This window comes from Lathamus discolor, chromosome 3, assembly GCF_037157495.1.
Source record: "Lathamus discolor isolate bLatDis1 chromosome 3, bLatDis1.hap1, whole genome shotgun sequence".
NCBI classification, from domain to species: domain Eukaryota; kingdom Metazoa; phylum Chordata; class Aves; order Psittaciformes; family Psittacidae; genus Lathamus; species Lathamus discolor.
Genome location: NC_088886.1, coordinates 111,411,898 through 111,437,896, shown reverse-complemented (window position 1 = coordinate 111,437,896; position 25,999 = coordinate 111,411,898). Strand labels below are relative to the sequence as shown.

General features: G+C 38.8%; 1 long non-coding RNA gene across 1 annotated transcript; it reads right to left on the bottom strand.

Annotated features, from left to right (window-relative positions):
* Nucleotides 1-2,738: 2,738 nt before the first annotated feature.
* Nucleotides 2,739-24,423, bottom strand: LOC136011186 (uncharacterized). Its single transcript, XR_010611269.1, has 3 exons — nt 24,362-24,423; nt 23,833-23,951; nt 2,739-2,821 (listed from the first exon to the last, which is right to left on the bottom strand). It is a non-coding gene; the product is annotated as an uncharacterized LOC136011186 (long non-coding RNA).
* Between the last annotated feature and the right edge of the window lie 1,576 nt (nt 24,424-25,999).

Sequence of the window (25,999 nt, the reverse complement as noted above, 5' to 3'; positions counted from 1 at the left end):
TTAAAGAGAAGATGTTCAGAGAAGAAGACGAGTCTGAACAAGTAATATTCAGAGGCAAGACAGAAGAAAATTTAGCAAAAGGGGTAGAAAATGGTAACTGTAATCAAAACTGAAAATACTGGGTCCTCATTAAGAAATTAAATTTCTAGGCATTTGGCATAACCAAAATCTACTCGCTTTGTTTTGTTCAGACTCAAGAATCATTCACATCTGTATTTCCTTGCACTGTTTCATGTTGCTTATATATCTTGTCTATTCTCTAGGAATTCTTCTGTCCATACCCAGAGTCACAGTTACCTCTTACTTATATAGTCACCAATAAGTGACCTAGAATAATTTATGTAACTATATTTCCAGTTCATCTGCTCCTTCAGCACCAATGGTCCTCATGACTACACAAAGTCCTCCTTGTTATGCTCATTTTATATGATGTCCCACAACAGAAGGTCAGAGTTCCCATTCGGAAATAGGCAGAAAAGGCTACAGATGTAGAATCCCCAAATTCCGTGTGCCACTTCTCACTTGTGATTTGGAGCCTGTAAAGCGATATTTCTATAACACTGCATACAAGTATGGCCAATTTGGGGTCTTTAATGAGCTGTGCTGGTGGCTGGGCTCAAAGAACATTTCCCCCATCAGTCTCGACACTAGCATTAACACCTCTGCTTTGACCCACATGGCATTGCTCAGCCACAATGACAAATTGCCAGACGAGTTCTGCAGGGAGAGGCAAGTGAATTAGGAAATGAATAATTAAACTAAAAGAAATAGGTGAGGAGATTCTGAGGGAAAAGAAAAAAAGAAAGAAAGAAAAAAAAACACCAAAAAACCCCAAACCCTTGAATAACAAGATCCTGGCAGCCAAATTATCTTGCAAGGCAAAGCCAAGATGTGCAGTGAGAAGAGTCTGCGGATGATGGGGAGAGGGGAGTGTCCCAACAGCAGTGAGCCCCCTGCCCTGCAAAGACCCTCTCAGGAAGCTGAGACCTACCCAGAAAATCCACTAAACTGAATTTTCAAGGAAATGGGGAAACGTCAAAAACAGAGGAGACATGCCAGCCTCTGCCAGCTTTCCCTCGGTCTCTTGTTCAGCAGCTGCAGCCCCGCATGCAGGGATTTCCTTCTCTGGTAGCTGTCTGCCTTGCCCAGGACAACAAACTGGTAACAGTAGTTCTGTCAAAACAGTAGCAATATTTGCATTATCTTTTGCTATAGCAACGCAGCACAGAGGTACAGAGGATTTTCCTCTACTAACCACTGGTCCTTTAAACTACTAATTCTTTAAACCATCAACATTTAATCAAAACCAAGTTCTGAAATCCTGACTCTTATCACAGATAGTACTTATAATCCTTTTTTCCAGACCTGATGCTTCCAAATCATGTTACATATTTCATCTTCCTTGTGATTAATTTCAAGGTCTTTACTGAATCAAATGAGATATTTTTTAAATCTGTTTTTGGTTGTTCAAGCTTTTAGTCAATTCTGTTAGTTCAGAGCAGCTGTCAAAATGACACAAGCATTTTGTGTTCAGCCACTTCAGTAACCCTCAGTTTTAGAATACCATAATGGAAACTAACTTATTATTTTAATGCATGCAATAATTTAAATTGTAACAACTGCAGAAGTCAGGCTATTTTCTTTTATGGATTATCGACAACCTTATGACCTTGAAAATATTCAAGTTGACTCGCTAATTTTTACAATTTAACAAAGCAGCACATATAGCCTAATTTTATCAATTTAGTCTAATCTGGTGAAAGTGCAGTCCTCTCAAAACAGACAAATATCCATTTCAGACCCACTCCATTGCACAAGGGAAGTTTATTCTAGCAAGTAAATTTCTTTGAAACTAGCCTTCAAACTGTCAATAAGATACACTAAAAACTTTCAAGTATTTGTTTTGCTGCAATGTTAAATGAACTTCTTTCATATACAAATGACAGAGAGTAGCATTGACCCGCATTTAATTCTTCCCTAAAAAAGGTGAAACCAAAGGAAAGGTAAAGAGGAAGAACAGTTAACCTCTGGTGACCAAAGGTGCACTTGATCTGTTATTTTGTATTCTATACTCTTCAAAGAGCAATATAAACAGAATTATTTATGCCCAGCAAAATGTTGCTTAATTACTTATGCACCACTGTTTGGTTGTATTTTAAGCTCTCTCTACCACCCACAGGCAGACGTTAAACAGCTGCTAAAAGCTAGCTTTAGTCTTGCCTGTTTGAAATTAGCATACTTGAGCTTTGAAAAAACTTTGTTGCCAATTTACATATGCATAGAGACTGATATTTAGACTCACCATATGATATGTCCCTCAAGAGCTTTTCTTATTGCCTCCATCCTCAGGTCTCAACCTAGAGACTGTAAATCTAGCAGGTGATTAATTCTATACCCTTGAGAAACTAGCAATTAGCACTTGCAACCAGTAAAAAATTGTCATTTCAAAATCCTGTTTACTATGCCCATGTATTTTCTATGAACTCACAGTTAACTCTAAATAGATATATATGGCAATAGATTTGCAGTAACTTCTGTCTCTTTAGGCAAAAATATAATATAGCTTCCAGCTAATCAACCTATTAAACATATGAAAAAGATTAAATAATTGGCATTCCTTTTTTTATGTATAAAATGGGAAGATGTAGCAAGCATGAAAACACTATACATGATGTTTTATGTTACCAGACCTTAATCAGCTCATTTCAACATGATGACTTTGTAGGGTTTACCTGTTTTGTGTCAATTCTTATCTCTGATAGCTGAAATTACCGTACTTCCAGATGTTCTTATGCATTATTGAGGTCTTCTGCAGTAGATGCTGGAAAAGGTAAGATAAGGTTTTATTTCTTTGTAGTAGTCACAACATTGAGATCAAAGGCAGTAAAGTGCAGTGCTTAGTATTGAAAACTATGATGAACTTCACATTTATTTTCAAGTAGAGAATCTGTCATAAAACTGCTCATCAATCTTCAGTTAACTGTTTCAAGTTATGCACTGGACAAATGCAGAATGTTTTAAAGATCTGGGAGTGCTCTTCCTAAAAAGAATGCTTTAATAGTCATTAAGTGTGTGCTGATCATCACTGTGCATAAGAGCAGAGCACGTTGTAAAGCCATGCTGTACCAAAAGCTCTACTGAAAACCTGCCTTAGCCGGGGAGAGGAATAGCTGTATGGGTTTGGGAGAGAAGGGGAGTGAGAGCTGACAAACTGCAGCAGTTTGTCACACACAAGGATGATTTGAAATTTTAAAAAATAAAAAAAATAAAAAAAATAAATCCGAACTTGCTGCTTTTAACAGAAATTGGTTATACAGTGCCTGGCAGGGAAATTAAAATAGCGGTCCCTTTGGGGAACATTTCTACTTGAATATTTCCACTGAACGGTACAAATCTATACCAGATTACACCCTTTTTACAGCAGGAAAATGCTGCTTGCTGCCCCACCCCTATTTTTGAGGGTGTTTTCAAAATTTTTTGCAGTGTATCAAGGCAAACTTGGTCTAAAATGCCTGAAGCCATATTTTTCCAATCATATTTGAAGAAAAGCAAGGAATTAGTGATAAATGTGAAAACAGTCACTAGTACAAGGATTATTTTTTCCTGAGTTGCACAGTCATTAATGCTGTCTGCTGCAAAAACCTGCTAGACTTTCTTTCCACTAATTACATCATCAGATCATCATACTGCTAAAATCAGTTGCAGAGTACTTGCACACAACTAAATCCCTGCTTCTAATTACTATTTTAGTCCCTTTTTCCTTGTGACATGTTGGTGATAGATCATTATTTTTTCAGCAATTTGTTCGCATTTATATGCAATATAATTGGATCTGATTAATTATTATGATTAATGACTGCAGAATTTCCTTGCAAAGCTATTAATACTGGTAGTATCAAATGAAAGACATGGACAAATTAAAGCCAATGGAGTCCTGTTGCTTGTACTTACAATGCCTGGGCTAAAGTAACCCTTTGCTGTTTCAGCTCTGCAATAAATATGAGCATTTAACCAGCATTTCCCTACAGATCTGTGTGTTTTCAAGTGGTATTAAAAGCTAAATAGTGGGTAGGAGATACAAATCTAATTCTTCGGTAGACTGCTGTACTTACAATTATATATCTTTGGATATATTTTAAATAAGCTCAATAGCATTATTACAGCTACACTGATGTAAAGTTAAGGAACTCTGACAAAAAGAAAAGACTGAGAAATATTTCTAAATACTATAAAATAGATAAATGTATTTTTCAGGTTGAGGTGCAACAAAACATGACAATAAAAGCAGTTAATTTCCATTAAATGTCATATTACAAAATTTCCAAAGGATGTATTTATGTAGTGTGTGTTGTATTTTAAATTACACTCTGGCTTAGAAATAGGATATTACATGTAAAAAAGCAAACAATGACTGAGTAGCTTAGGGGATCGACTTTTCTGCTACCTCTGGGACCTGCCTTTAAATCTGTCTTTGAGCAAACTGAAGAAAAATCATTCCAGTCTAATGGCAGTAGCATATAAAAAAAATCAGATAGCATGAGTTCCACGCAGGTGGCAAAAAGCTTTAGAAAAAAAGGGGGTGCAGAATCAGATGAGTGATGGCGATTTTGCCTGGATTACAGTAAAGCTCAAAACGCAGGGACTTTGAATGTGATTTTAATCTGTAATAAGTGACAGCAGTCCTAATCAAACCTGAGTCAAAATGAGGGCACTGATATTTTGGGTGCAAAGCTACTGAGAAAATCTGAAAGTGCCTCTGTTAGTCCAACATCAGAAGTAGAAGGAAAAAAAATTGCCTGCTTCAGTAGGAATTGAATACCTATTGAGAGAATTTTAAAGCATATTAGCTCTTCAGATTCTGAGGAAACAGAAAAGATTGCTCATTCTTCAGTTCTAGGATTTTTCCTATAACTAAAATATGACAAAAAGGTGGTGTGTGCTGCAAAAATGAGAAATTATGGATCTCTACATATTTTAAAGGAATAATTTATTTGTTATAAAGGATGTCACCTAAAAAACCCCAAAACCAAAACAAACAAACAAACAAAAAAACCAAAACCACCAACAACAAAAACAAAAAAACCACCGAAAAAGAACCCCAGCCAAAATACAGGTATTATCTGTGACCAGGTGCACAGAAATATCCATTTGTCAAAGAGCAAATCAGTCAAATTCACAACTGCAAGCTGTCAAGCAATTCCTAATTAGCTCTATGTCAGCTTAAATTTACATTGTACAGTTACTTGTAAGAAACTGTGGTTTGTGATGTAAGTGCATCCCGATTTCATAATTTTGCAGTTGATACTGTGTGGGTGACTTCTGTTTGATTTGCAGGGATATCTATTATAAACACGCTATTCAAATTGGGTTGTTCATGAAGTGGATCTATAGCAATTTGTTCAGTGACTGCACTTTACTGCAAATTAGGAGCAGGAAACCGAAGTGAATGTTGCTCGTGTGTTAAGCTGTGCCCTAGTTAATATTTGTCACAAAAGATGGAACGTTCACATGTAGTACTTGGAAAGGAAAAGTTAAAAAAATTAGGAACAGAGCATGCATAGCATCGTCAAATGAAACATCTTTGAAATCCATCAAGAAAATCATGACCACCAATGAAATGCTTAACATGTAACAACACTAAACAGTTTACAAGTAGCAACAAGGCAAGGATGACCAAGAAAGCTGAGACGTCTTAGTGACTGTGCAAACTACAGGCTGCAAATGAACCAGCTTACCTCAGCTCTCTGGGACTCCTCTGTCCAGAAGTGCCTTTGCCTCTGGATCTGACCCACAGCCAACCCATCTACTGTGAACTAGATGAGCACCACCAAAACAGTGGTGACCAATGCCACAGGAGAGTGCTTAAACAGTGACCCATGGGACGGTGGGAATCTCAGTACGTTACTACCACAGCAGACCAAGGGGTTCAAAGGTAGAAAGGGATACCACAGTGTCTTTGAAACAATACCAATGGCGTTAGGCATTCCATTCCTAATTCCATCAGAATCACTGACTTACTTTCCTTCCACCTGCACCCAGTCTAATTTGTCAACTCATAAACTCACGACTAGGTGATAGTTTTAGAGATGCAAAAGGTCTTACAGTATCTTGTGGCTGTTTTGTTTCCCAGTGTAAATCCATCAACTTACATTGGGAAAAACACACATGCTTTGAGATCGAAACCAGCCTAGTAACCATCAGGTTGCTCACATGGCACGACTAGGGGGTATTATGCTAGGAAACACTCTTATTAGCAAATTCCAGGAGTGAAAGGGTTTTTACAGCAAACAACAAGGTGAAAGAAAGCCATATACTTAATCAATTTTATTTTAAAAGTTTGAGTTTGTGTACTGTTTTTTGTATCCTGTATCAGTGGGCTATTACTTCTTCTCCAGCGTAGATTAATATCTTGGGGTATGTTCCCCCACTGTATAACATCAATGACTCTTTGCTGAGGGAAGACAATTTCCAAAATGATTGACTCAAAGAGATATTCCAAAACTTTCAAAGGGGGTTGAAATCCAGTGTGTAACACACTAAACTCACAGCAAAGATGGTTACTGACCACAGAGAACTCACAATATAAAAGACAAACAAAAACAGCAGACACAAGAACCATGATGTATATCCCTCCCACCATCTCTCCCTGCACACCACGTCCCTCCATTACCAAACAGCCCATTGCAGAGTTGCTTCTCATCCAAGTATCCAAAACCACTTGTAATGTTACAGGAAAAATCAATTAATTTTCCAAAATAAAACAAGAAAAAAATAATTTCCACCCTTGACTGACTGAATATCCTCACCAATAAAAAGCTGATTTGAATAAATCTTGAATTCGGTGACTGACTGCAGTTATATTCATGGAAGTGCAACTTCATTAAAAGAAGAAAACAGGCAATGATAAAAAAGGGGTAAGAGTAATACCTAATGTCCTGGAATTGCTATTTTTGTGCTCACAAGCCTACTTTCTTGGAGAGCCTTTGCATGGGGAGGGGAGTAAAGGGGCAGAGAAGGAGAATGAATGCACAACACAGTCAGCAACAGGATGCTGAAACACAAGGAAGCACAAGGCAACACATTCAAAGTGTCCCATTCCTTATTAGGTGAGTTTTCTTTCTGCTCTCCAAGATCTGGGAGGTTTGTTGCGGCTCAGGCTCAGCTGTGAGGAGGAGGGGTACACTCTCAAGCTGCCTCACATGAAGATCTCTGAATAGGAGTGGAAACCTGGAGCAGAGGGAAATAACATGGGAAGCTCTGCATGCAAAACGGGAACATTGGCCATTCCTGAACCAGAGACTCAGCAGTGAAGACCATCCAGCCACACTAAGGCTCTTCTCTACTAAGTTGCCACTAAATTCAATCCACCTGAGGATAAGGTAGCTGAAGAACTTCTGACAACTGAGTAAGACTTACAAAATACCAGCCCAGATTAACACAGATCTTCTGGCCTTTGAGTATGTTAGAGAACCAAGAATGTAGTCTGACATCAGGATATAAATGACATGCGGACCTTATTGTAATCTGTTACTGCTAATCAAAATTACCTACATCTACTTACATTGCAAGCAAACTCACTTGCTTACATTAAAAATCTATCTTTAAATATTTTTTACCTGACTTCATCCTCAGGAAAGTAAAGGACAATAATACATTATTGCCCGATTAAAAGTACATCAGAATCTTGCCTACATTAGTTGTCTTCAAATCTTCAATCTTCCTTCTGCATCTTGCTAGGTAGTTTTAGCCTATCATATATGCAGAAGAGATTATCTGAATAAGCACACATCTCTAATCTGAAGATGAAAAACAATGTCCTGAGAGCCTTTAAAATGGTTTCATAGAAAATGAGGGCGAGAATATTTTGTTCTTCTGTTTTCATTTTTCTTGGGGGGCTTTAATCATTTTTTTAATAAAGACAGTTGAGATAAGTGAAATATCAGTTCAGAAGTCACTGAGGAAACAACATTTGGACCACAGTAATAGAACAGGCAAATGTGAGCGTCATAATCTTTTAGCATCTTTTGCATCGTATTAGCAAAACACAGTATCATCAATCTCCCAGTGTTGTTTTTTACCTGACTACCACCTTTTGCCTTGCACACCCTGAGGAGCGTAATTACAGTCACATAACGTATGTACATTGAGTTTGAAAAGAAGGGAATAAAAATGATTTTCATACAGATGGCTTTGGTAAATAGGCAATGTCACATGGGTTTTTTTCCTGCAAATTTCTGAAAGTTTTACACATTTTTGTTGCTTAACTTAAAAATTTAGGAGAGCATTACAGTTTGATGGCATGAAGAGTCTACATATAACAGATATGCCTCCTGAATATGAACCTACGTATTTTTGCATAACTTCAGAATTAATAGTTACTTTAAGCAGAGAAGCTACTATCTATATGGATTTTCTTGGTAAAAATGTCTTTCAAAACTAAATATGCCTGGAAGAAGAACTGCTATTTATACACATAAATCCACACTTTGAAACACATTCAGCCAAATTTTTAACTTGAAAAACACAGACTTATACATTTACCTTTTTTTTTTTCCAGCAACAAAAGATAAGAGGTTGAGAGCATAGCAAGAAGAAAAAACTTAACAATAAATAAATATTCTGGAATGCTGAAGAAATCTGAACTAGACATCCAATATTTCCAAAAACCTAGCACAAACAGACTCCTTAGACCTTAATCTTACCCTAATTTAAGATAAGGGAAGCTCACAGAACGTCATTTTGGCTGTAATTATTATCTCCTGAAAAGCAGCCCTGCATTCTCTAGGGCATGTGCAACTGAGGAAGATTAGAGTTCGGTAAGAGGTTCCATTTATTTCTGCCTACCAATTTAAGTATGGATAACATATTACAGTTACAGAAGAGAAAAAAAAATAACCACCAGGACACGTTAACACAGTCATGTCCCTCTCTCTCTCTGCTGAACAGGTTCTATCTGTACTGATTGCAACTCAATCACTCATTAAAAACTAAGGCCATAAGCTTATTTTATTGGTGCTCTCCAAGCAACTTTAAACTGTAGCAGAAAGGCTTGAGCTGCAAAATACACACAACATTCCCATTCCAAGTTGCAAACAGAAGAAAAGAAGCCAGAAATACAGTGCTGCTAGAGATATAAAACTGACAAAAAGGATCTGAATCTGTATTAGTTGTGTAAATGTCTTGACCTGGACAATAAAGCAGAAACAGGTGTGCCCAGGGATGACCATGTCCTAGTGGAGACTGATAGCACCTGAAACTGGGAAGGCAGGATTTAAACATACAGGCACACTCAGAATCAATTTGCAGCAGCAAGTAAAGCCTCTAATGTGTGTGATTCAAAACAAGGTAGGCACTGACTGCCCCAGGGAGCCTCAGCTGCTATTTTCCCATCCTGAAGCTCTTGTAACTGATTTCTGCAGAACGCGAGAGGGAATGTGTGTTTTTTCAATATTTAACTGTATTGCAATGATCAAGAAGGTTGCATTATATCTTAAACTAAGGTGTTTCTGAGAATTTAAATAGCTATATTAGACATACTACTGTCTTTGTGCTTCCTTCTACCATGAGACTTGTTCAAGAAATCAATAAATTTTATCTGCGGAATATACATAAGTCTTCTTAAGTCATGATCCACTTTTAAGTAATGTGTGGAAGGGTATTAGGCAATTAGAGATGGCTGAGTAACTGAGCATATTTATACATTTTTAACGCCTGTCTTTTCATCTTAAGCTTGGATGAAGCAGTAAGAACTAAAAATCAAACACTTGATGAGTTTATATTATCAGGTATTTAATTTAAGATATCCATCTTAGCTTTTAAAACCTTACAAATCAAGTGTTCGTGTTTTAAAAATTGCCTATATCCAGTAGCTGCAAAGTCTGATCTGTAATGTGTTCTTGGTTATGCAAAGAAACCACTTATTGAAATTCAAGTACATGCTTAAGGCCAGTTAATGGCTATTTTTCCCTCATTAAGACAACAAACATAGCTGGTATGAAAGGTAGCTGTTCTCTTGCACTAATAAAACTGCAGGATGAGAGAAATAACTTTCTGTGCTCCCTCTAGATCCTATTCTGTCAGTGACAGGAGACTGAATACTACGTAGAAATAAGAAGGTGGCTTTACCAACATATATGGTATTAGTGAGACCATTGATGGGACAACCTACCCTCCTCTAGTGTCCACATTTCAAAAAAGATGTTGAAATATTAAAAGAACATCCTGAGAGGTGATGAGGGAACAACTGGATTCTGCAGAGCAGCTGCACAGGAAGAGACCTACAGCTTCAACCGGTTTAGTTTATTCAAAAGAAGATTAAGAATTGACATGATCATGACTTAAATTACTTGCAAAAGTTACAAATTCCTGAGAGCAAAACAATCCTTAATTTGCTAGACAAAGCCTAAAGAGATCCACCAACAGGAGCAGTTTTAAGGTAGGCATGTTTGTATTACAAGTAACTGCATCATTTCAACTACCAGTAATTAAGTCCCAGTTATTAAGGAAAACTTTCAGGCACAGCTAATTCTCCAGCTCATGAATTTCCAAAGCAGCAGTGCCCTGTTCATAAGTGAAGTCCTTCAAATCAAATGGAAACAGCAATTTTGATGCAGAAGGTTTGTGGCTGGAGACCGGAAAAGGAGGGCTTCCTCAGTCTGGGGGACAGGAGGCAGAGGGAGACCAGAGGCAGAACTTTTGTAAAGCTTAACATTAAAACTGTGCGGTGATATTACTGACCTATTTCTCACAAATCTTGAACATGTATGTTTTGTCCTCAAGACTCAGAAATGAACAGATTTTGTTAGGGTATGCTGCTAACTGGGCAGCATCTTACCTGTGTGTGTATAGAGGATTGGAAAGAACATGAGAATTCCTGCACCTTCCTAAAATTCCAACAGAATGCGTTATTCAGTCTCAAATAAATCTGAAACAATGAAAAAATTACATGTTTATGGGTTTGGTTTATAGTAGTATAAACCAGTGTGTAGTGTTTTAACCCCATGGCAGTAGTAGTTAGGAGAAGTTCAGATGCTCTCACTTCTGCCCAGGGCTCTACACTTTCCATAAGGGAGCAGCAAGATTTGCTCTCTGCTGTAAACCATGAGGGAAAGCATAAAATGAGGAAGATTTTTACTGAGCTTTACATTTCTCTTTGAGCTGGTTTTTATAACAATGCCATTACAAAGTCAAGAGATTGTCGTCATCTACAACACACCCCAGAAACCCTGGATGTACTTTTACTACGTGTTTGTAATGAGATAAATGCGCATTCATACCGTGCACCCCTTCATGTTTTGTAAAGCACCAAAATGGTGACTGCAATGAAAGTCATGAAGTCAGAAATGTACTAATATTCCAAATGCCATATAAAAACACTCTTCTTTCTCTACACTGACATTAGCCTGATATTCTTTCAAGCGTAATCTGATTTCCCAGCGGTTTCTACAGACTGACCATTTATAAAATGGGCACGGGTACAGTTACTCTGCAAGTCCGGGACTCCAACAGCTCAAAACAAGCCGTCTTGCTGGCAAGCCTTCCAGCTCCCTGTCCTTCATAGTGGTTGTATAGATACCACAGTTACTTACAAAGACAAATTGAAACTAACTCTGAGGGGTTACTGAGTGAAGTTCAAGCACATTGCTTTCAAATTTCCTTGTAAATAAGAATACATGTGAAAGATAAGAGCTTGAAGTACCTCAGTGTATCCCTTGAGCATGGTTCATAGCCTTCAACATACTGTTCTGGTTTTATAAATTAGAAATCTTGTCATCTTATCATAGAGACCAAGAAAATTGTGGCAAACTTTATCTGCTAAGTGAACCTTAATAACCTCAACTTTAACTTCAAGAAAATTACACTTGGAAACATTTCATAGTCTTGCAGGTTGCAGGAGACATAAAATTCTTTCTTTTCTCCCACCTCTCCAGGAGCTATTAACCCTCCCCACAGAGCCTCAGAGACCTCCAGCAAATTGTCCCTTCTCACAAGTCACAGGCAATAGCAGTGCTGAGGGCTCCATTGGCTTTGGCAACATATTTTCAGATTAAAACCTTTAACTTTTAATTGAAGGAAGAAAAAAAAAATCACAGCCTTTGAAATAAAAATGTGATATCGTTATGGTGGTTTCTTACAGAATAACTCACGAATGATTTTTCATGATCAAATGGATGGGACTATTTAATTACAGCTCTGTACTAAATACTTCAGTCCCTCTGAAAGCAGCAGCAGTGGTTATTTAATTTCACAGTGAGGACTGCCCTCCAAATGCATTTGCCGATATGGATTTGCCGCGGATGCTGGAGGAGGACTCTGGGTGCAGCCTGGCAGTTTCATAGCAGAGACAACTCTGAGGTGAGCCAGGGAACAGTTCTAGCACTACTGACTTTTAACCATGAGCCTAGGAATATTGCGTGACTATAGATGCCCCTAGACATACATAAATGACACATTACAAGTATATTCTGGGGCTCATTTTTGCATGAGAAGTTTGATGCAACTGATAATGTCCTAAAAAGGTAAATATAAAGAATAAAATACATGATTTAAACAAAACCATGCAGATATCTTTTTATTATTATTTAGCAAATACAGGGTGGGATCCCACCCATAATGTATTTCAGAACTCATAGGGCAGTGCTATGCAAATCGTGGGCTGAAAAAGAAACCAAACCAAAGCCCCACAACTCTATGAGGGAATGGCATAAAAATTTTGACCATTAGTCAAAAATCCCTTATTACTTTAGATGACCAAAGCCTAAGTATCTTTAACATACAAGAAACTCATCTGAACACGCCAATCAGTCAGAGATGTTAATGCTCAGAGGCTGCAGGGCAGAGATTTCTTTTCTCCCCCAAGTTTTCTCAGATCTCAGGGATGCAGCATTCCAAACTCATTTCCTTTTAGTAGATTTATTCAGTATCTGCTCTATTCTTTGCTATTGGGAAATTCCAGACCTTCCAATCTTTTTAATAATTATTAATAATATCAAGTTTTGACTTTGAGTACAGAGCACAGGTTACAGCTCTTACAGGGGCAACAAAACACCTTTGTGAAGCCATGTGGCATGCCTTAAACTTTAGGTTCAAAACAGACTTTCTCTGTTTAAAAATTTCACCCACAGATCCTCCTGGTCCGTAACCGTCTAATTTTGTGAGCCCAAGTCACACACAGCTTCTATATGCACATTAAAGAGATTTTGATGGTGTGAAAGAATATTAACCAAGTTGTCAAAAATACAATTTTACTTGATCAAGCTCTTAAAGACACATGGAGAATCCGCCTGCAAGGAAGCCATAACCACCTCAAAGCCTAAACATGATTTCCGAAAAACCTCATTAGGGGTTATCTTCAAGAAATAATCTCTTATAAAGCTATCTAGTGAAATATTTCATTTGACATGATGGAATTGTAGGGAAATACACAAGTTTGTTGAACTTGACTTCAGGTTGTCATACTTTTAATGTGTTTGCCACCACACCAGTAAAAAGCATGAAAAAATGCTCACTTTCAGCTATTTCAGCCAAACCCTTCTCACACAAATGAGCATTTAACTACCCTCAGGCCAGGCCCAAGGATAACAATGCCTCACAGCACAGTGCAGGCATCTCACCCTGCTGGAAAGGCTTTCTTTGCAGGAGAGCTGCACTGACTGTGTTCGTAGCTGCTGCATGAACAACCATTTCATGCCAGGCTAGCACAGACCACCAGCAGCCACCTCGACACAATGGGGAGTGGGTCAGGATCTGTGCACTGCCCTTTGCAGGGCATAGAGTCAGTTACAGAATGGTTTAGGTTGGAAGGGACCCTAAAGACCATCTAGTTCTAATCCCCCTGCCATGGGCAGGGACACCTTCCACTAGACCAGGTTGCTCAAAGCCCCACAGGCAAATCACAAACGTGCAGTCAAGCTCCCAGTGAAGGCTCCTTAACTGCATGGTCACAATGCAAGTGATCTGTGGTTAATCCATTACATGGGACTATAAAATCACATTAAAGACAACACTTCCACTAGAAACTTCCTTAAGGAACATTTCACCCTGACTGCCATGGCTGCAGGCACTCTGATGCCAGGGTGTCCAAAACTTCATCTGCAAATGACAGATTGGCTGCCGACTAAAACCATTCAAGAAATGAACAAACACAGGAACTGTAAATATGTTACATTGGTGCCAGCTTTGAGAAAAGAAATAAAAGTTAAACAACTAATTTATGCAGCCAGATCAGACTTCTAGTAAGAAACATATAATAAAGGACTTACTCTGTTTAAACAAGGGAGTTTCTAAATTTTCAAACATGTTACTGAAGCAACGTAGCAGTTGCGCTTCAGAAAACTCATATTTTATTACAAGAAGAAGAGGAAGAAGAACTTCCAGGAGTTCATTTTCTAAAGAAATTTTCACTGCCGTATAACCAGTGCACTCAGCACTCAGTTACTATGTCATTACAATTCATTGTGCCAGGCATCTGTGGTTATTTGGTCTTTCACTGGGACTAGGGGTGCTGTGCCGTGTATCTTCTTCTTTGAAGTACCAAGGTAACATGTTTTTTTCCTCAGAAACAAATGACTATAAATTTACAGTACAAAGACATTCTAGGTGTGTATAAGTGCTTTGGAAGCAGCTTTCGATCCACACAAAGCTGCTGTACGGGATGTGAATTGAGAGGGTCCATTATTAAAAGAGGGATGAAAACAGGCTGCAATTATGCCCAGTTAATCCTCTGGAAACAGTGAGGTATTTCTTCACCACGGTAATTATTTGCACAGGGTGAAAATAAAAACCATATAGAACAAATTAAAACTTTACCTTCAGATGCTACCTCAATTGTGATGCAGATTTCATCATTTTCATGCAGCCAAAAAGGACCCCTAATAGTAGCCCCTATTCCAATAATCAAAATAAGTGTGAACATCATTGCTAAATTAATTACAAGTGTATTTGATTTATTTTGCCATATGCAGTTTCTTCATAGGACTCTGACCAGCCTCATATGCTCAAAGCAGATGCGGTCTGGAATCCCCCTGATTAAAAGGGTGAGCAATACATCAAGTGTACTTGGAATTTCTGCAGGCTATACCTGAACGTGTGAGGAAAGACATCAAATGACCAATGCAGTGTACAAACTGCTTGTCGAGGCTTTTTTAAATACAACTATCACGCGTTTAAATGTCATGCTGGGCTTTAGTTAACTAAGGTGGCAGGTTCTTAAAACGTAGAATTTATTATGTTGAAATTTTCCAAATGTAAGACTGAAAAGGGAAAAATATGTCAACTTTTATTTATTTCCTGTATAAATATAGGCAATTTAGTCCTTCCCCCAAATACAGGCAGATTAGATGAGTTAGACAGTAGTCAATTCATTTTGCATAGGAATGGCTCATTAAAAAAAAAGAGCCCCACATTTGTATTAGGCTCCGATTGGACAGTGCACAAAATGAATTTACAGTGTCACTCAGAGATGTAGCAGGACTAATGAGGGAGGGATATAGTATGGCGGTGTGGGTAAATCTATGCTATATTCATTCCCTCAGCTGGTATAGCTCATGAAATGGAGGTGTCCCTCATTATGTATGTGTCTCAGGAGCTTTCTTTAATATTTTAATAAATAACAACATCAGCCCAACAAGAAATTAATGAATAGTATCATTAATAATGAGCTAGAGTCTTGTAGTGATAGGACAGATATTAAATTGAACCACAGTGGTGCTATCTCTAGAGACTTGGGAATTTTCCAGCGGCAAACAAGGCCACTGAATGAAGCAGCCATAGCTCTGTGCCAACAGCTTTTACAACAGGTTGGGAGTAATAAAAGAGGATTTTCTGCACGATAAAGTTAAGCCTCAGAAAATCTGCTGGTGTAGATCGGTGTGAAAAGTACTGCCAAACGTGATCCTTAATTAAACTTTAATTAAGATAAAGCTCTTTCCTTTAAAAAGGAGGAGGGAAGCAGCAGCAAAAAGTGTCAGCTATTTTCCTACCAGTTTTTGATCTAAAATAATTCTATATTAAATCACAGAAAACTGTGTTCAAATAAGTTTAATCCACAAAACCCTGGAAATTCAGAAACGCCATCCTTAGCTCACCCTTGTGCCTATATATATAGGCCTGTGATACAGGAGATCAGTCACAATTCAGAGCCCTGGGAACAATGGTGCTGGCTGAGCAACATCCCCATCCGCTTGCTGCGACTGGCCACTGCTGGACCAGCAGCATCCTTTACATGCACTTTCCTAAAGGTTTGGGATTCCTGTGTTTTATAGTAAAGGCAGAAAACAACATATGTCACATGTACAAGAAGCATTTTTACAAAACACAACATTTTCACTTTAAACCAGAACAAAACATCTCAGACCACATTTGCTGCAGTAAATGAGACTATATGTATGAATGGGGAATATTAATAAGTATTAAGACATCAATTTGTAGGCAGCTTCCCAACACAGTTAATCCCCAACGCTCAAAAAAAATATATATTTTATAGGAGTCCACGGCATGTTTTGCACTAAGAAGTTTATGGCCAGGCTGTCAGCTGGGCCAGGATGAAAGAGCAGCACGTGGGAGGTTTTCCACCCCCAATTATGGTGAAGAAGCTGCTTTATAGTCAACAAGCCACTCTGGAACCCAGGGCACAACAGCAAACTTTGGTCCTGTGTATGGTCCATAGACAGTTCCCATTCTTCCTTAGGAGCTTAAACCAGCACCTTTCCAAGTATCTCAAGCCACTTCTATGGCTACTCACCTGATTTTAAGACAATAAAGATAACCTCACCGAAAACAGCTGCTCACCTTATTTTCAATGTCGTACTTACACCTCCTTTCCGTATTTTGAATTTTTTGAACTGGACCACTCACTGGTCTTTCCTCAATACTTAAATGGGGCAATGTTCACCCACCTTTACCTATCTAATTCATGCTCTCTGAATTACACCCTGGAGACATTTACTTTGCTCTTTTAACTACATAAAGACAGTTTGCTAACTTGAGATGTTCTAGATCAAAGCCAACTGCCTAGTTCAATTCAGACAGCATAAATACTCCTCTGGGGAGGACTTCCAATAGCTTTACACGAGGCTTCCAGCCGTCTCTGTATGAGAACTGAGTAGATATTAGGGGAAACACAGCTTGCTTTACTAGCTGTTCCAGGTACCACCATTTACCTGAACAGAAACCCAGCTTGTATCAGCTGCAAGTGCTCTTGCCTGCAGTAGAACCACATTTTACAACAGTGGTCCCTGAGAAAACTGTAAATGCTCATGAATCAATGAGATCAAAGTATGTTAGACGATGAGAGGCAGGGAGAGTCTTCAGCATCAGTAATAAAACTGAGAAGCTGGGAGCCAGTAAATAAATAAAGCTGGGGAGAAACATTCTTAGACTCCCTTTTAACTAGTGCATGAACAGGCAACAATTTCTTTAGAGCCCAAAATTACTTGAAATAGAAAAACCAACCAAACAAACAAAAAACCCAACAAAATAAAAAAAATGGACACACACGCCCCTAAGAAACTTTTTTTTTTTTCTATTTCTAAATAGATTTTTCCAACATTCTAACAAAGAAGTGCCTCCTGGTTGTTACTGAATTTGTTCAGAATCTCCTTTTATGCCTCAGAAATATCAGTGCACATGACCCTCCCTGCATTGCAATTAAGTCCAAGGGGAGCAGGATGGTGCCTTAATGTTTTAATTACTCAGTTTGTCATAAGTCCCAGGTGCAGATGGGAGCAGCAACAAAGGCTGGGAGCCCTACGGTCCCCAACAAAGCCCCACCACCAGCTCAGGGCAGTCACCTCTCCAGGCCCAGCTCCTCCAAGTGTAAAGCAGAGCTCACACAGCTCCTCTGGGCAGGAACCAGGCTCTGTCCCCATTTTTGACCCTGTACACACAAGCACTCAGTTGATCAATCAGACATCTCTCAGCTTGCCTCCAAAAACTGGGAATTTTAAAAAAAGTTTTAAGTGTATCTGTTGCAGTTTCACTGAAAAACGATGGTAATTGCCACCCGTGTAGATTCCTGTTCAACTTAAAAACTTAAAAATAATCAAGGCAAGATAGTTAGATGTTTCTCTTAAATTATGATTGCAGTGACTAACAGTTTTGAGATGGATAGGAAATATTTCTAATGGTGAAAGGAAAGTGGACAATGGGGAAGAAATACGTATTTCATTCCTCCAGAGCAGGACAACCATGTTATGGAATACTGACAAAAAAATCAATTTTATAGGCACCAATTTTTGCGTGTTTATTCAATTCTTTGTATCTGGTACGTATTAATTTATAGCTTCCCTCTCCACTGGACATACTTTAAAATTAATTTACTTGGTAATACAGTAGCATAATAGAGCATTGGAGAAAAAGCAGGCTCTAGGAACTGTGGGATATCATTGCCAATATAATTTTTTAAACAACCATATAAGCTCCTTAATGCAACAAATATACTTAGGGGTCTTAGTTAAATTCAGAAAGCCCAATGAACACAACAGGCTATTCAACTAGAGAACAGATTGACTCTTTAAATATATTTTCATATATTCCTTTAAACTGTTTACACTCAGGGAGGTTGCACCAAGTAGCAGAGACCAAACTTTAGGAATGATGGTTTCCCCTACAGCCTTGAATTTCATTTTGAAGGAGCTTGATCTGAACTGTGATTGTCAACACCATGTAAGATGTAGTCAACACAACTTTCAATTGGAAAAAAAAAACGTGATTTTGGGGGGACAACCAAACCCACTTTTGACAGAACTAAGTCTTCTCCCAAGCCACTGGCCTATTTTCTTTATCATTGCTTTCATAATTTAAACTAAACTTTTCTCCTACAAGTCTCAGAACACTGTATGCAGTTAGACATTCATGCACACACACAAATTCATGCTGCTTTGAACCAAACCTAGCTGAGACAAGTAAAATATCATTCATTCAGAACAGATCCACAGGTAATAGAAATAATTTGTACAAAGGAAAAAGCAGAAATAAGAACATTTGGGGGGGGGTTTCTTTTTTCTGTTAAAAACATGGCTCCTTTTGAGAGTATCTGTTTCATTTCAGCATCTGTAAGGAAAGTGTCTTTAAGAGCCTGTACATTCAGGGGCACTTAACCTTCTTAGATCCTCTGCTTTGATAAAACTTTTTATTTAAGCTTCAGAAAGTGAGTCAAGTATGAATGACACAATGCTAATTCTTTTCTAATTCAAATTTTAAACTAGCATGTTTGACTTACATCAGAGATTGAACAGGCATGTTGGAGTGAGCAAGGTCTGATAAATTCAAAGAGAAAAGAAAAAGCAAGGTTTAGAACATCTATTATTCTCTCAATTAAACAATATTCTGTTATCTAGTGACTCTTAATAAATTCAGTGATAAATTAATAATTGGGGAGCAATGAAACAGCCAGCTGATCTTTCCATCTGTCATCCAGGAGCTGAAACTCCAGCAAGCTGCTCCTCTTCACTCTACAAGCAGCAGCTGCATTATCTTGGTTTGGATTTGGGAAAGGAGAAGAGACACAATATTATGGGGTTTACAGAATAAGAAGTATTCTCTCCGGTTTTGAAACTTGGCCCCTCATTGTCCTTCCCAACCAGGTTCTGAGGTTTGGACACACTTTATCAGGAATTTTACCTAGTCCATCTCAGCTCTATCAGCCTTCAGGTGCTGCCTCCATCACAGCAGACCTAAGCCAGGCTAACAAAATACTCCTGAGCACCAGCCATGACCCACATACTCCCCACAGCAACAGGGTTCACACAATTTTGTTCTCAAATGCTCTCCCTGACCCAGAGCAGAGAGCTGAGATATGCCTTTCCACCGCCACATTATCTTCAGCTGCAGCCAGAGGTGTACCCCTGTCCACTCCCACAAAATCATTAATCACATGAATTAGCGTTGCTGGAGAGCCAGCTATTTTTTATTTACCACATGAAAGAGACAGTAAGAATAACTGTACATTTTGACATGTTCATGCCATAAATTATCCTATGTCCATATTTTACTAGGATGCTATTACCCTGGAAGATAATGGTTCATTTTTAGGCTGTTATAGCAGAGATCATAAGGTTCCACCCTCAGCAGCTACATCTCATAACTGCCTTTCACTCTCTGGAAGCACAGGCAATTTTTCCATAATAAAACCTGGATTAGCATGTATCAAGAAGAGGTTCCACCAGCTGTCACTTTGAAATCAGGCTACTCTATCCGATGTTCAAGATGATAATGGATAAACCCATAAATGACAAGCAGTTTCCTGTATTTATCTAATAAGTGGCTAATATAGGCTAGCATCTTCCCTAATAAAACAATATAACAGTTGGAAGAAACAGTTTTAGGCTCCATTTGAATTAAATACAAACGGAGCAATACTGGCACGTGAAAAGATAGCATGGCAAATTGTATGTTTTTTTACCTGTTGCTGCTTTCTGAAACTACATTTCATTTTAATGCACTATTCCCCTAGTATTTAATATTTATTTTTAATAGGATCCAAAGTTTTAGGAGATCCAACTAATTCTAATTTCATTATATCCAGCATCTCTCTCAGTGTATGTATACATACTCAACAGAAATCCGGGTGTTGATAAATGAATGGGTTCTGCAAGTGTGCTTAAAATAGCAGCTTTGTGCTACATAAATTAACAATGGTAGCAGTAGGTTCAAAAATCAAAAGAATTTCTTATTAATCTGCAAAATATTAATAAACAACTTTTTTATTTATAAGGATGACTATCAAAATTACAGTTAAAGTATGTTGGTGGAAAAAAAAAACATTTACTTAGGGTAATGCAAAAATTGGAGTTAACTTGGCTGTATTAATAAAAAGGGAATAAAAAGATCATCAACAAAAGACTGATTACTGGCTAATAATGAAAAGACAAAAGAGCTGTCTTGATGAAATATTGCATTTTCATCTTGCTTTGAAACCAAATTTTACACTTTCACTCTCTAATTCCACACACACACGAAAAAAGTAGATGACTAATAAAGGTATTTAATTCCATCTGCTCCCTGAAAAGCAGCTGAACAGTGAGCACTGGAGCCCCCCTGAGCATCCAGCATCAATACCAGTGCTGTCAAAGTCCGGGCAAAACAGCATCCACCAAAAGGCAGTGCTGGATGGGGTGACTGCAAGAAGTCAAAGGTGGTGTAGGAGGGGAAGGGTCCAAATCAAGAATGATCTTCCTCAGTTCCTCACTAATATTCAGGAGCAAGGTGGGGGAGATCTATTATTGTCTGGAGCCATTTTCTAGTTTTAACTACTCTTCCTCCCAGGCCTCTTCTTCAGATGCCTGCACAACACTGACAAAACAGCATCGCGCTAAAAGAACTTCTTCCTTATGACAAGAGAGGAAACTTTTAAGAGGTTTATTTCTTTCAACACACGTGAAATTTTCAGAAATTGCAGACCAATTTTACAGAAGAACTGTGACAAGATATTTGCAGCACACATTACCATGCAGAACTCCAAGAGTTCAAAGTGGAAATCAGCTGTGCCTTTATTTGAGTGTCTGTAAAGGACAGGGGGGGAAGGAAGACAGAAAGTGAGGAAGACAAAAGAGCAGAACTAGGACCCAAGCCAGGAGACACTGCATCTCCTGCACGTCCCTTTCTGGGAGCAATCAGCAATTCAATTAGATTGTCAGCTCCTCGAGCGAGAGAAGCTCCGCGTACATCCCATTAGCTCAGAATACCGCTTCCTCCACGGACCAGTAAATTAACGCAATACAAACACAGCCCCTTCTTGCACTCTGCTGTATATATGGCATACTGTTCTTTCCTAGATTTTCGCTGTCAATCAGGTTATATTTTGATGCATGAGACTTAATTACCTTTATTATTACTTTACTTTGTGTAGCTACAAAATTTATTAGAGACCATAAATTTATCTGAGTTCTTTCCTAAATCCTGCCACAACATCTGACTTGACAATCTTCTGTGACAGGCAGAGAAAGGCATCGCCTTTGATTTTTTTCTAAATTGACTGTACTTGAAATTTAAGTACTTCCTTGTTATGAAGCAAGGGAAAATGAGGCTCTTCGCAACTGCCTTGTCCATATCTTTCAACACCAGATAAAGGAGTGAGTAGTTTAGTTCTCAGAAAGTGTATGTACACATCCCAGCTTGGGCATTGTGCTAGATCCACCCCCTCATGACAGCCTCACAGCACTGCCGCTGCTCTCACCTCTCAGCCTGCGAGTTTGGAGTGGATATGGGAAGTGAGGGGTTTCCATCCACAGAGGGAAATGGTGTGTTTGCATTTTGATTGGTTTCATAAAAGGAGGCGGTGTGAAGGAAACCCGCCACTGGCATGGCACCAAGCGTCTGCAGCGAGCGAAAAGCAGCTTTCACCAGCGAAAGGGAAAAGAGGCGAAAACAATACTTGTTGGTCACAGGAGAGGGGGAGCTGAAGGTCAGAGGGTAAATTCCACTTGCAACATGCAACATATTTTCGTGGGCTGAATCAATACCCTGACGATCAGCACACAACTTCAGCTTGAGAGAGGGACATTTGACTGCAGAATAAGCAAGCTCATGTAGGTGTGGAAGAGAAACTAGTTGAAAATGTAAGGAAGAATTAGCTGATGAGTAATGGGAAATGTACCACATTGCCTCACTTTCAGCTGGGTCTTAGCTTTTGTTGTCCGGCTCCAGGAAAAGCAGCTTCTGAGTTTTTTCCCTTTGTTTGGCCAGGCGTGTGGGAAGGAGCAGGGTGTGACGAAGTGGAGGCCAGCAAAAGGGTTTGTTTATTGCATTTTTTTTTCTTTTATATTGTTTTGATTGTCAGTTAAGAGAAGGTTTGGGTTGGGTTTTGTTGTGGGGTTGGGTTTTTTTGTTTGTTTTTTATAAATCACAGATGAGTCAGAGAGAAGGAATTGTTAGCAAGAAACTGCAGGCACCAAAGTTCTTGGTACTTCCAAGATGTTTCCCATGACCAGGCTGTAAAACCTCTTGCTCACACTAACGGATAAACGTCACCTATCTTATAAATACTGGTGCATGTAAAGTTTAAGAGACTTCCCAAATGCTTGGCAGTGGCAAAACTAGCAGTATGCCATAGACATCAAATGCTTCTCTACAGAAATGCAATAACATTTGCTTCCTAAAAAAATGAAGTCTGATATAAAGGGAAAAGAGAAAAAAATAAAGAAAAAAAAGAAAAAAATTACAAACCCACAGCTTTTCCTGTCCTCAATTTAAGCTTTCCCTGCAAACACAGTTCAAGAAAAATAACACTCTGTATGTACTTAACAGCATTTTAAATCAGGAACCAAATCCACCTGAAAGTATTCATCAGCTCATGCTCTTGAAGACCTCCCATCCCATAGTTCCATTCTCTAAGATTCCTATCTTTCTGTTTCCTTAGAAAACCATAGGAAATTAGGAAAAAGGTGGACAAGGGAAATAGCAATTAAGAAACAAAATAGTTAGCCAGATAATTAAAATATGGGTCGATTTTAGCATTACCACATTGGTTTGTGTATGTAATCATGTATTTGAAAACATCTGACCTGAACAGGCACAAAGAACAACTCTGTTGTTATTCTGTTGCATATTTAAGGCTAGATCACAACCATCCTTTCTATACATGATTAAATATAAGGACCAAAGTGTTCCTTCTAAAAATCAATTTTAGCGGAATTATTTTGTTAGTGAATGTCATATTGCCAGTACAGAACAAACTACATCAAGTGAGAGGCGATTTGCACTAGCAGGAAATAACCCATAGAGAATGTGTGCATTTGTACATGGATGTAGGGGGATGGAGGAGGCTCACAGGGCTGGTTTTGCCTTGAACTTCTGCAAAAGCAAACCCACCACATTTCCCCAGCCCAGTCATACCTCTGCTGTTAAAGAAGGACTTCTGCTTTCCTGCAGTGGACAGCCTGTGTTCAGACTCCCAGACAGCATTTGACAAAGTTCCACATCACAGATTAAGGTCTTTGTACAGAGATTGAGGTCTAAAGAAAGAAAGGAAGTGGAATAGACATAAATGTAACATAAAATGGATTGACATCGGCTAAAGGGCAGATGGGGGAGGAAGGCACAGTCATAAATAAAAACTTTTCTTTAGGGGAGAAGTAACTAGAAAGATGCTATTGGATCGGCATGAAGAGTCATGTGTGTCACATAAGCAGAAAGAGATATGAAAAGTAAATATAAATGGGTAATAACTCTATTGAAATCTGCAGTTGTTAAATCACTATGAGAGTGGTGGAAGGTCAGCTGGATCTTTTTTCTGCAAACTAACTAAACAGAAAATATTCATCAATACTGTATGTTACATTAAAAAAAGAAAAGAAAAAGGAGTAGTTCATAGAAGTTGTTAGACTGATCTGCATGCTTGCGCAAAGCAAGAGATGAAACATACCTTGTCCGGAAAAACACAGGCTTATAAGCCTTGGAAGACACAAATCTCACCAAACATTCAAGCTGCAAGAGAAGATAACACAGGACAAGAGTCAGCAGAGGTTCCTAGCAACCTGATGGAACAGGCTCCAAAATCCCAGCCGCAGAGACACGCCCCCCTCACCTGAAAGCACTAACACTGGGCTTCATCCCACCAAGCTCTAGTTAGCCAGCAGGTGTAAACAGGCATTTATGTTCCTCCTATAGAGGAAAGAAAGACTGCCTTATGTTTATCTCACTGTCATGGTTTAAACCCCATCAGCCATAAATCACTACTGCTACCACTAATAATAATAATGATCAAGGAAATAACAAGGAAAGAGAATACAACACCTCACCACCTGCAGACCAGTACCTCACTCCACCCTGCAGTGAACTCACCCTTCCGGGTAACTCTCCCTTACCTCCTGGGCATGGCGTGCTGTGGTATGGAATATCTCTTTGGCTAGTTTGGGTCAGGTGTCCTGTCTCTGCTTCCTCCCAGCTTCCCCTCCTCCCTGGCAGAGCATGAGGCTCAGAAGGTCCTTGGTCAGACCAAACATTTGGGCAGTAACTAAAAACATTGGTGTTATCAGCGCTGTTCCCAGGCTGAAAGTCAAAAACGTAGCCCTGCACCAGCTATTAAGAAAGAGAAAAATGACTGCTACTGCCAAACCTAGGACAGAAGCATAACTTGGCCTACATTAGCTGTGAAAGATTATTTGATGACTAGCTTACACCAAGAAGCTCCCAAGAGGGGTATTTAAGGTCAGATGAGATTAATCTCATTGGTTGCCTGCTTCGTTTAGGAAGGTAATGCCATTCTGTATGCACTGAGACCCCTGTGATAATGATCTTCAGCTGCAGGTTTTCCCCCAGAAAAGTGCCTAGCTTCTCAGCAAGCTAGAGGAACAACACCCCAGTCTTCCTGGAGACCCCTTATCCCTTACAGATACATTTCAGGATCTTGCTGGTGCAGGCACCCTTTCTACATGTACTGTTTCCTTTGAGTTTCACTGAAAACTGAAGGACGTATTTGCTATTTGGGGCCTTTTGGCTGATTTTCAGTGCAAGTACCTATGATGGGCCAGTGCAATGTCCAATTAATTCTTGAAGGTTCCTGGCCAACAGCAAACACCTGGATGCTGATGACCTAATTAATGAAAGAGGGATAATGGGAGAGATGCTAATAGATTTGGTGCTGTCTGTCCTGTCCCACGGTTAAGACTTAACAAATACAGAATGAGGTTTTTTCCCGTATGGTGATGAGCACAATGGAGTAACCTGCTGTGAATGTAAAAAATTATGTAGAGAAGTAGCACACAAGTTTGACCATCTCTGGAAATGCTTTATTTATTTTGCACCATTTTCTGGGATATCGTGCTGAAATTGTAACTAAGCACATGATTACAAATTAATTTAGTTCTATCCAGCATATTAAATCTGATTATGATTTTTAAATTTTTACAAGAACAACATGAGTTATGCAGTATTTATGATATGCACGCAATTTGGTTTCAGGGATTTCTTCCCCTAAAAATTGCTTCTGCAGAATGCATTGCATTAAATGTATTTGCTTTATTTTGCAGTCTAAAATATTTCTGAAATGTCAGGTATGCAT